The sequence below is a fragment of the Pseudoliparis swirei genome, chromosome 21 (assembly GCF_029220125.1).
Source record: "Pseudoliparis swirei isolate HS2019 ecotype Mariana Trench chromosome 21, NWPU_hadal_v1, whole genome shotgun sequence".
In the NCBI taxonomy this organism is placed as follows: domain Eukaryota; kingdom Metazoa; phylum Chordata; class Actinopteri; order Perciformes; family Liparidae; genus Pseudoliparis; species Pseudoliparis swirei.
Genome location: NC_079408.1, coordinates 4900442 through 4908418, shown reverse-complemented (window position 1 = coordinate 4908418; position 7977 = coordinate 4900442). Strand labels below are relative to the sequence as shown.

At 43.3% G+C, this 7977-nt stretch overlaps 1 protein-coding gene and 1 long non-coding RNA gene across 4 annotated transcripts in view; one reads left to right on the top strand and one right to left on the bottom strand.

Annotated features, from left to right (window-relative positions):
• The first annotated feature begins 498 nt into the window (after nucleotides 1-498).
• gal3st3 (galactose-3-O-sulfotransferase 3) overlaps nucleotides 499-7977 on the top strand; it is a 25118-nt gene continuing 17639 nt past the window's right edge. Inside the window, exon 1 of the mRNA XM_056443214.1 lies at nucleotides 499-582. The gene's annotated coding sequence lies outside the window, so the exon portion shown is untranslated. The remainder of the gene's footprint in view (nucleotides 583-7977) is intronic.
• Nucleotides 1794-3739, bottom strand: LOC130212079 (uncharacterized). 3 transcript variants are annotated; one of them, XR_008835231.1, is made up of 5 exons: nucleotides 3650-3739; nucleotides 2734-2792; nucleotides 2555-2649; nucleotides 2321-2416; nucleotides 1794-2181 (listed from the first exon to the last, which is right to left on the bottom strand). It is a non-coding gene; the product is annotated as an uncharacterized LOC130212079 (long non-coding RNA). The 3 variants fall into 3 exon arrangements; XR_008835229.1 differs by having other exon boundaries at nucleotides 2555-2655; nucleotides 3650-3737; XR_008835230.1 differs by lacking the exon at nucleotides 3650-3739 and having other exon boundaries at nucleotides 2555-2680; nucleotides 2734-3004.

Sequence of the window (7977 nt, the reverse complement as noted above, 5' to 3'; positions counted from 1 at the left end):
AGAGAGAGAGAGAGAGAGAGAGAGAGGGGAGAGAGAGAGGGGACTTTATGTGCATGCGGTATGCGTGCTTAAGCGCGTGCCAACCCCCAACCCATAGCAGTCCTCATCCCCGCATCACAGGCACAAACGCGCGCGCATTGGCTGTAGAGAGAGAGAGAGAGAGACTCCCGTTCCGCTGCACGAGGAGAGGAGTCGCGAGGAGCCTCTGATGACAGACAGACAGCAGATCCGCTGCCTCACTGACTGCGACACCTGAACTACCACCGACATGAAGGAGAGCCAACTGTAGGCGAGGAGGAGGAGGAGGAGGAGGAGGACCGGGGGCTTTCCTCAAGATAATAATAACGGAGAAAAGAGAAAGAGAAGAAGAAGAGAAAGAAGAGGAGGAGGAGGAGGACCGGGGGCTTTCCTCAAGATAATAATAACGGAGAAAAGAGAAAGAGAAGAAGAAGAGAAAGAAGAGGAGGAGGAGGAGGAGAGGAACGCGGGGGCAGCAGCAGTCATCCGGCTCGCGGGGACACGAGCTCTGTCCAGCGGGAGGAACGAGCCGTCACACCGCGCCGCGGCTCCGGGATGACAAAGGTGGGTGACCGTGCGCTCCCGTTGTGTAACGTCAGCATCTCCCCTGTCCTACATGGCGGCTTTAATCCCCGCCGGCACGTCACGCTGTCCTCTTTTTGAAAAAAAGATATTACCCAAAAGAAGGTAAACCGGGGTTTTCATTTGGCGGCGTTTACGTGTGTCTCATGTGTGCCAGAAGAAGCTCTCCGGGGGTGGGGTGTGTGTGTGTGTGTGTGTGTGTGTGTGTGTGTGGGGGGGGTCGCGCCGGTTTTGTCATAAAAGCGGCTGAACGGATGACACTTTGTCTCCAGGACGGAATGAACGCGTCCGCCGCGTGTGTACCGTTTGGAGAGATGCGGCGCCGGCGGAGGGATTTCACCCCCCCCCCACACACACACACACAACAATCTAATCTGATCTGGCCCACATTTCGCGGTGTGAGACGTCTTGATGAGATTTTGTTGTTGTTGTTAATTCCCTTACACGCGATGCCGTGTAAGGAGGATGAGGATGGAAGATGGAAGGGGGGGGGGGGGGGGGGGGGAGAGTCGTGATTCCCTGAGCGCGCGAGGCTCGTCTGGATGATTGATTTAACCTGTCCGTTCAGATTATGAATGAGTGTGTACATTTGCGAACACTACACTCAGAAAAGTTGGACCATTGTCTACTCAATAAAATTAAGGCAACAAAGTGACAATTAATATAATTGAATAGAATTTAATACTTCATCTTTGATTAAAAACTATTGATTTAATTTAGCGAATTTAAACAAAATATTAAATACAAATATTTTGGATTTACTAATAATATGGCAAATGTTGAGTAAATCCAAATCAATTATACAGGGGAAATGATTAATATTTACTAGGTATTCAAAAGAAAGTAATTTAGATATACCAAATAGCTGCCAAAAAGTAATTTATGTTTACTAATTATGTGGATAAAATTGATTTCTATTTAGTAAATATCTGGATAAGAATGATTTGGATTCAATAAATAAAATAAATTACATCAACTCATAACTTGGAAGAATGTTACTTAATTCTACACATTTAAACTGAAATTAATTTTTCAAATCAACTTATAATTGGTACCACATGACTTAAAATCTATGTAAAGTTAATGATTGTCACTTTGTTGCCATATTTTTTAAATGTAGAATCTACTTAATATGCCTTCTTTTTGCAAGAATTTACTGAGGCGCAGTTAAAAAATTACCACATTTAGGAAAGCAGCATGTAAACATTTATTTGTGCAACTTTGTTGACCATCTTTCAAAAACATTTGTGTAAAATGCCAAAATACAAAGAAATCCTGGTGTACACAAAAGAATCACTGCAGCAAGCCCTTCAAATGAGTATGACAAATTGGATTTTTCTGAACACACCTGAATGGTAAATAACTGCAGCACTGAAACTCAGACAAAGCCTCGAAATAAACCATGTGACTGAAACCCCCTGTAAAAAAAACAACTCATTGGGTCCAGACTGAAGACAGGTGGGGACAGAATCTCATGCCGACATGATGTTCAGGAAACTGGAACTTAAGGCAGGAGTAGTCATCATTACTGCTTGAAGACTCACAGGTCAACCGGTTGTCTGTGGGCTGACATGATTCTCTCTACAGCCAGAAAAAAGACAAAACAGAAAAGATTAACAATAATATAACTTTAAATAGCATTTACAACATGACTAGGTGGTTCGAACAATAAAAATGTATTCTGTTGTTAAATTAAGACACTGAACTTAAAACAACTTACTCCCGTTTATCCTTGACAACTTGTATCCGATCATGGGTCACACTAGTGGAACAGCAAAGAAGGTGTTGAGGTTCATGCTGGTAGTCGTAGTCACACCTAAAAAGAAAGAGTAAGGGGATAAAGGACAAAGGGAGGACATACATCCTCTTCAGTAAAAACAAAATCATCTCAAGCATCAACTTTTGCTCTTTTCAATGCCAAGGTTGTAAATAAAAATGAAAAGGCTAGATTCACACTCAAGTGCCACATGTCGTCATCATGGCGGCCAAGGTTTGATTTCCGGTGGTCCCTTTGCTGCAGATCCTCCCCTGTGGTGCTTGTGTGTCTCTCTAGCTCTAACACAAATAAAGAAAAAAACATCTTAAAAACAAATAATTGCTTGCTTCTGGCATTTAAATGGATTATAATCTCACCGTGTTGCTGGGTGTCATTAAGGTCACGAAGTTGTTCCATCCAAATTGGATTATAATGTCTGAAAGGTGGCAGGAGAAAATAATTAGCATTTTACAATTAACTAATTGTTCTTAATTATCTGTACATAAATGTAAACATTGACTCAAAGGACACTCTTTGGTGACGTCCTCATCTGATAATGTGGACAGTAAATGAAGATTTGATCATGAAACCATCCCCTCACTGGACAGCTCACGGCGCTTCTGAGGAGCTGTGAGCCGTCATGTCCCGCCATAGCGCAGTTATACGCGTCATGTCAACAACAGTCACGTGAACAGAGTCCCGACCACGTCAACAGCATCAAGTTAAGAGCGTCACGTGTACAGAGTCCCGACGTCACGTGAACAGACCTGTACAATAACGTGTCTGGTCACGTGACTGTCCGGACTGACCGCTCCGGTATATGTGAGCTTGTCTACACATGTCTGCGTGGAACCAATTTCAAAGCACGTCAATAAAATCTTGGTTATTAGATGAAGTGTGTAGCACGTGACCCCTCAGGTGTCTTAACCCACCTGCCACAGTAATGAACCTATAACACGAGCGTTAGCTAAACATTACCTCAGCTAACATGTAAAGTAAGCTAATGTTAGCTCGTTCAACACAGAAACCGACAACCTACGTTACATCGACGATGTTAAAGAAACGTAAAAACACTTAACCATCAGATAGCTAAGTTAACTTACTCTTGACGCCCAAGGCGACACAGAAATGCAGAACACCATGCCTCGAATTCAAAAGTAGCTACCCGCTAGCTCACACGAGGCTAGCTCAACTCCTCACCAGAGAGCCGAGTAGAAACCTCAAAGTGTCACTAACGTTGCTCGTTCAATACAACTTTTACTCTCTGAAATTAAATTAAGTTGGCATTCTTACCTCAAGAAGAGATGCCATGTCAGGAGGCTGTCGTTCTTTCTGTGGCTTTTAGTGAGTCACTGACGCAGGAGAGCAGCGTGCAGCCCAAAGTGCGGAGAAGTGGCGCGAAACCGGGTTCAACAGTTCAATCTGCTTTTTTTGTGTACTGCACCTGGCCCCTCTCCTTTGAACTCTCTCTCTCTCTCTGTTGGACGGGCTGTCTGTCTGTCTCTGTCTGTGCTGTTTTCTTCTAACCTAATTTGCTAAGAATAAATCCAGCTTCGTGTACCGGAAAGTCAGGTGTGGCGCAAATTCCTTGGGCGGAAGTGTACGGCGTTTAAAACTGAAGAGTTCCCATTGAGTAGAATTTATTAATTTTTCGACATTGTTGACTTTACTCATAAAATATGATTAAATTCTACTCAGTGATTTTGAGCTGATATTATTCAAACAAAAATGAGTAAAATGCAATTGATAAATAATTCAAATTGTATTAAATCAACATAATAATATGCCAAACTGCACACACACATATTTTTTATGTAAAGGTTACTAGTATTTATTTAGTAAATATTAATTGAGCTCAGTCCCACTTTTTTGAGTGTATCTGCCAATATTTGCAAAGCACATGTGATCTTTTAGTTTGTTTTGTGTGTGTGCACTACAGAGAAAAGGATTCATGACAAACTATTTACACCCGGAGCTGTGCTGGAGGACGTGGCTCAATTGTTGCCGGTGTGCGCGCGCTCAATCATTTCCCCATAACGCAGGTTGGATCCATAAGTTGATTAGTTCAGTGTTAGATTAGCACGTTTCTTCTTCTTCTTCTCCATCTGTTTGGTGTTACCACATCAATTAGATTAGATTAGAGTCAACATGGCGTCCAGGTCTGAACTCAGAGCCGCCGGCGGGCTCGTGCAGCTCCAACACCACGTGCACGCGCGCGCATATTTGATCATATCTCTAGAATCACACGTCATAGATTTTGACAATGGACAAAAAAAAATGTGTGTCTCGCACGAAATCACAAATGCAATCTGTACTCGGGGGTATTTTTAGACACTTAGTTTGGATAATGAGCCCCCCCCCCCCTCCTTCCCCCTCGCTCCCATAAACAACCCATGAATGCCAGGAAGAGCAACAGAGGTGGAGTCCTTCTTCCACAGCCAGCGAGGAGGTAATCGACTCCTTTATCAAACAGAACCACACAAAAAATGCAAAAAATGTTTACCGCCTGTTGGAAACGAGTGATGGGGAAGCTGTGATGTCACTATTCACCAGCGGATCAGCAGGGGGCAAACACACACACACACACACACACACACACACACACACACACGCACACACACACACATGCATACATCATCTGCAGGTGATGGGGACAGTCATACATACATTAGTTATTCTTTGGCCCAATAAGATCCATTCCCACCTCCGGCCTGTCTCCTGGCCTCGTGCCGGTCCCTCTCCTCTCCGTCATCAGGGAGCAGGTTATATGAGGAAAGAGGGGAGGTGGCTTCATAAACTCTTTTTTTTGTTGCGGCGGGTCGTTTACAAGCGCGGGCCTGAAGAGGTTCCTGTTTGCTCCGGCTGGACAATAGCAATGCAAGGGATAACAATGCAGGTGTGTGTGTGTGTGTGAGCCTTTATTTACCAGAGATGTGTCACTGTTCTCACGCATACACACTCTGGGAAAAAAGTCAATATGATAAAGTGCTGACTCGGCTCCGCTGTACCAGTGTGTCAAAGCTCACCGGCGAGGGTCCTCTGAGACCCAGGGCGCCCTTTAAAGGCCCGGCGCGGTGGGAAAAGGGAGTTTATTTATACGATGTGGAGTACATGATCTACAGCGCGGTCCCCCGAAGACGAGGGTTGTTGGTTTTTTTCCTCCTCCGGGGGCCTCGAGCCAAAAGGAGCAGCACATGGTTTACAGCTTTGCCTCGGAGATGTCGGAATGTCACATAAATTCCTCCGTTTGTCTCAGTCTCGGCCCGGCGGGTTCAAGTTGGACATATCGGAGGTTCAGAAGCCAGTGTGTGTGTGTGGGGGGGGGCAGGGGGGGGGATTCCCCCGGGAACCTCTGAGTAATAAACAGGAGCTTTAAAGCACAATAATATAACATTTTTAATTACTTCGTAGTTGAATAGATAATCCAAAAGCCGATGTCCAAATGCTCTCCAGTTCTGGACACTAGCAGCAGAATTTCTACGCTAAAATGGATTTATTAATCTTGATCTTGTGAATCAAATCTGCAGAAAGAAACAGTTTCTTTCTTCTTTCCGCTTTACTTCCATATCAATCAAATAATCTGTGTGTACGGCCAGCGCTGGGGCCGCAATTTACATTTGTATGTCGCCATTAATCAAATTTCGGTTTAGTTATTGATATTGATTGTTCAGAAGTCCACGATGTATTGAATTAGAAATCGTGTGAGAGAAATGACTTAAACTTCTCAAGGAATCCATTCATATATCTCAGCGACCGCTCCAGTGAGACACTCTAACACACTGTGGGTATCCATTTGTATTTATTGGAGCGTTATTTAAGCTTCATTTAAGAGGCCGCTTTTACCCGTAAGAACTCCTCCCGATGGAGCTCTGGAGGAGACGGAGGGCAGCAGCACTGCAGCAGCGGCAACGCTTTGCGGGAACGGAGAAGCAGCGGCGAGCTCAGAGTCCCACGAGAGAGAAACAAACAAACAAACAAACAAACAAACAACCGGCAACCAGAAAACCTCAGACGCAGAATTCGGTGTCGACAGGAAGCGCTGGTGACGGAGGTCGCCGTCATCAGCGGGCCTTCCCCCTATAGTGGGGGTCCGGGACTGGCGTCTAAAGACGGACCTGAGGGATTAGAGAGCGCGTGATGAAAAAATGTACCCACGTTCATCTCAGAAGAACTGTGTGTGTGTGTGTGTGTGTGTGTGTGTGTGTGTTTCCATTCATCTCATTTATCTGTGGATGTGAGCCTAAGCGAGATTAATGCTGATTAATGACCGCCGGTGCCAGATGGACGAGGGTTTTCTGGGGTCTGGGCCCGGCTCCAGGGAGCTGCCCTTGGCTCAAAGGTTTTCATCTCCTTGTAGATGTCCGACCGGCAGACCCTGGATTAAAAACGGTGCGGCCGGGAAGATTACGGGAGCAAAGTCCTGCGTCTGGACGGCCGTGCTGTTCAGCACACGGCAAACGGAAAATACATTATTCATTATTAATACCGAGAGCCTTCAGTTGGGTTGTTGTTGCCGAAGCTGCTCACAAAATTCAAAGCTCTGCCGGGATTATTTGAAGACTGAAATGACCTTCAGCGTGTTGATGAACCGAAGCCTCCGTTTATGTCCAAATGCGCTACCTGTGTACTTTTTTCGTGCTTCCTTTGTCTATTTTTTTTGGGACTGAGGTTTATCTCAAGGATCTTTTTAGGATATTTAATGTAAAACTTTCAGCAGATTTCAAACACGTTCATCTCTAATCTCAATTTACTATAACAACGAATTGCAGTCCCGTAAGTGTAGAACGAACACGCCTTTTTTTTCCGGGACACGTAAGTTCCCCGGTTTGATTCCCACCGACTACCGGTGAGGCCTTTGTTATTGTTTTTTTTATTTGTATTTATTTGTATTTTTAAATTTGTTATTATAAGACAAAAGACAATACGTAGACATAACACCTAGAGGACGACGAAACTGTGGACAAAACATCATGAAGTCAAAGTATTGAGAAAAATAAAAATGCATGTGTACATGCGTGTGTAAGCTCTTTAAATATTTTTTTTATTTATAGAAACAAAGCAATTGTTGTTGTTGTCCTGGTGTATTCTGTTGTTGCAGTGTGTCGTGGCTGCCGAGAGACAACTGATAGATAGATAGATATATACTTTATTAATCCCCAAGGGGAAATTTGTCGTCACAGTAGTAGCACCAATAAACTAAACACATGAGAATAAAATATAAAATATAAAATATAAAAAACAGGGATGAAAGATATAGATCTATACAAGTAAAATATAAAATACAAAATGAAGTATATATATATGTATATAAAATGAAACATATATGTATATATATACACACACACAAACAAATATAATACAATGACTGTGCAAAGTATACAAAGTAAAATATAAAATAAAATATATATGTATATATATATACAACATATTTCCAATGACTGCAGTGTAAAATTAAATATTAAAATATTAAATATAGACAGAGTGTGCAAAATGCAAAGTGTGTGTATGTGTGTAGTGTAAATAAATGAAATGTGTGAAGTGCAGATCAACATGTGTGAAGTTGAACTGCACACCTGTAGGCCGAACGGCGTGTCGCTTTAAATGTCGAGGAAGGTCCGGTG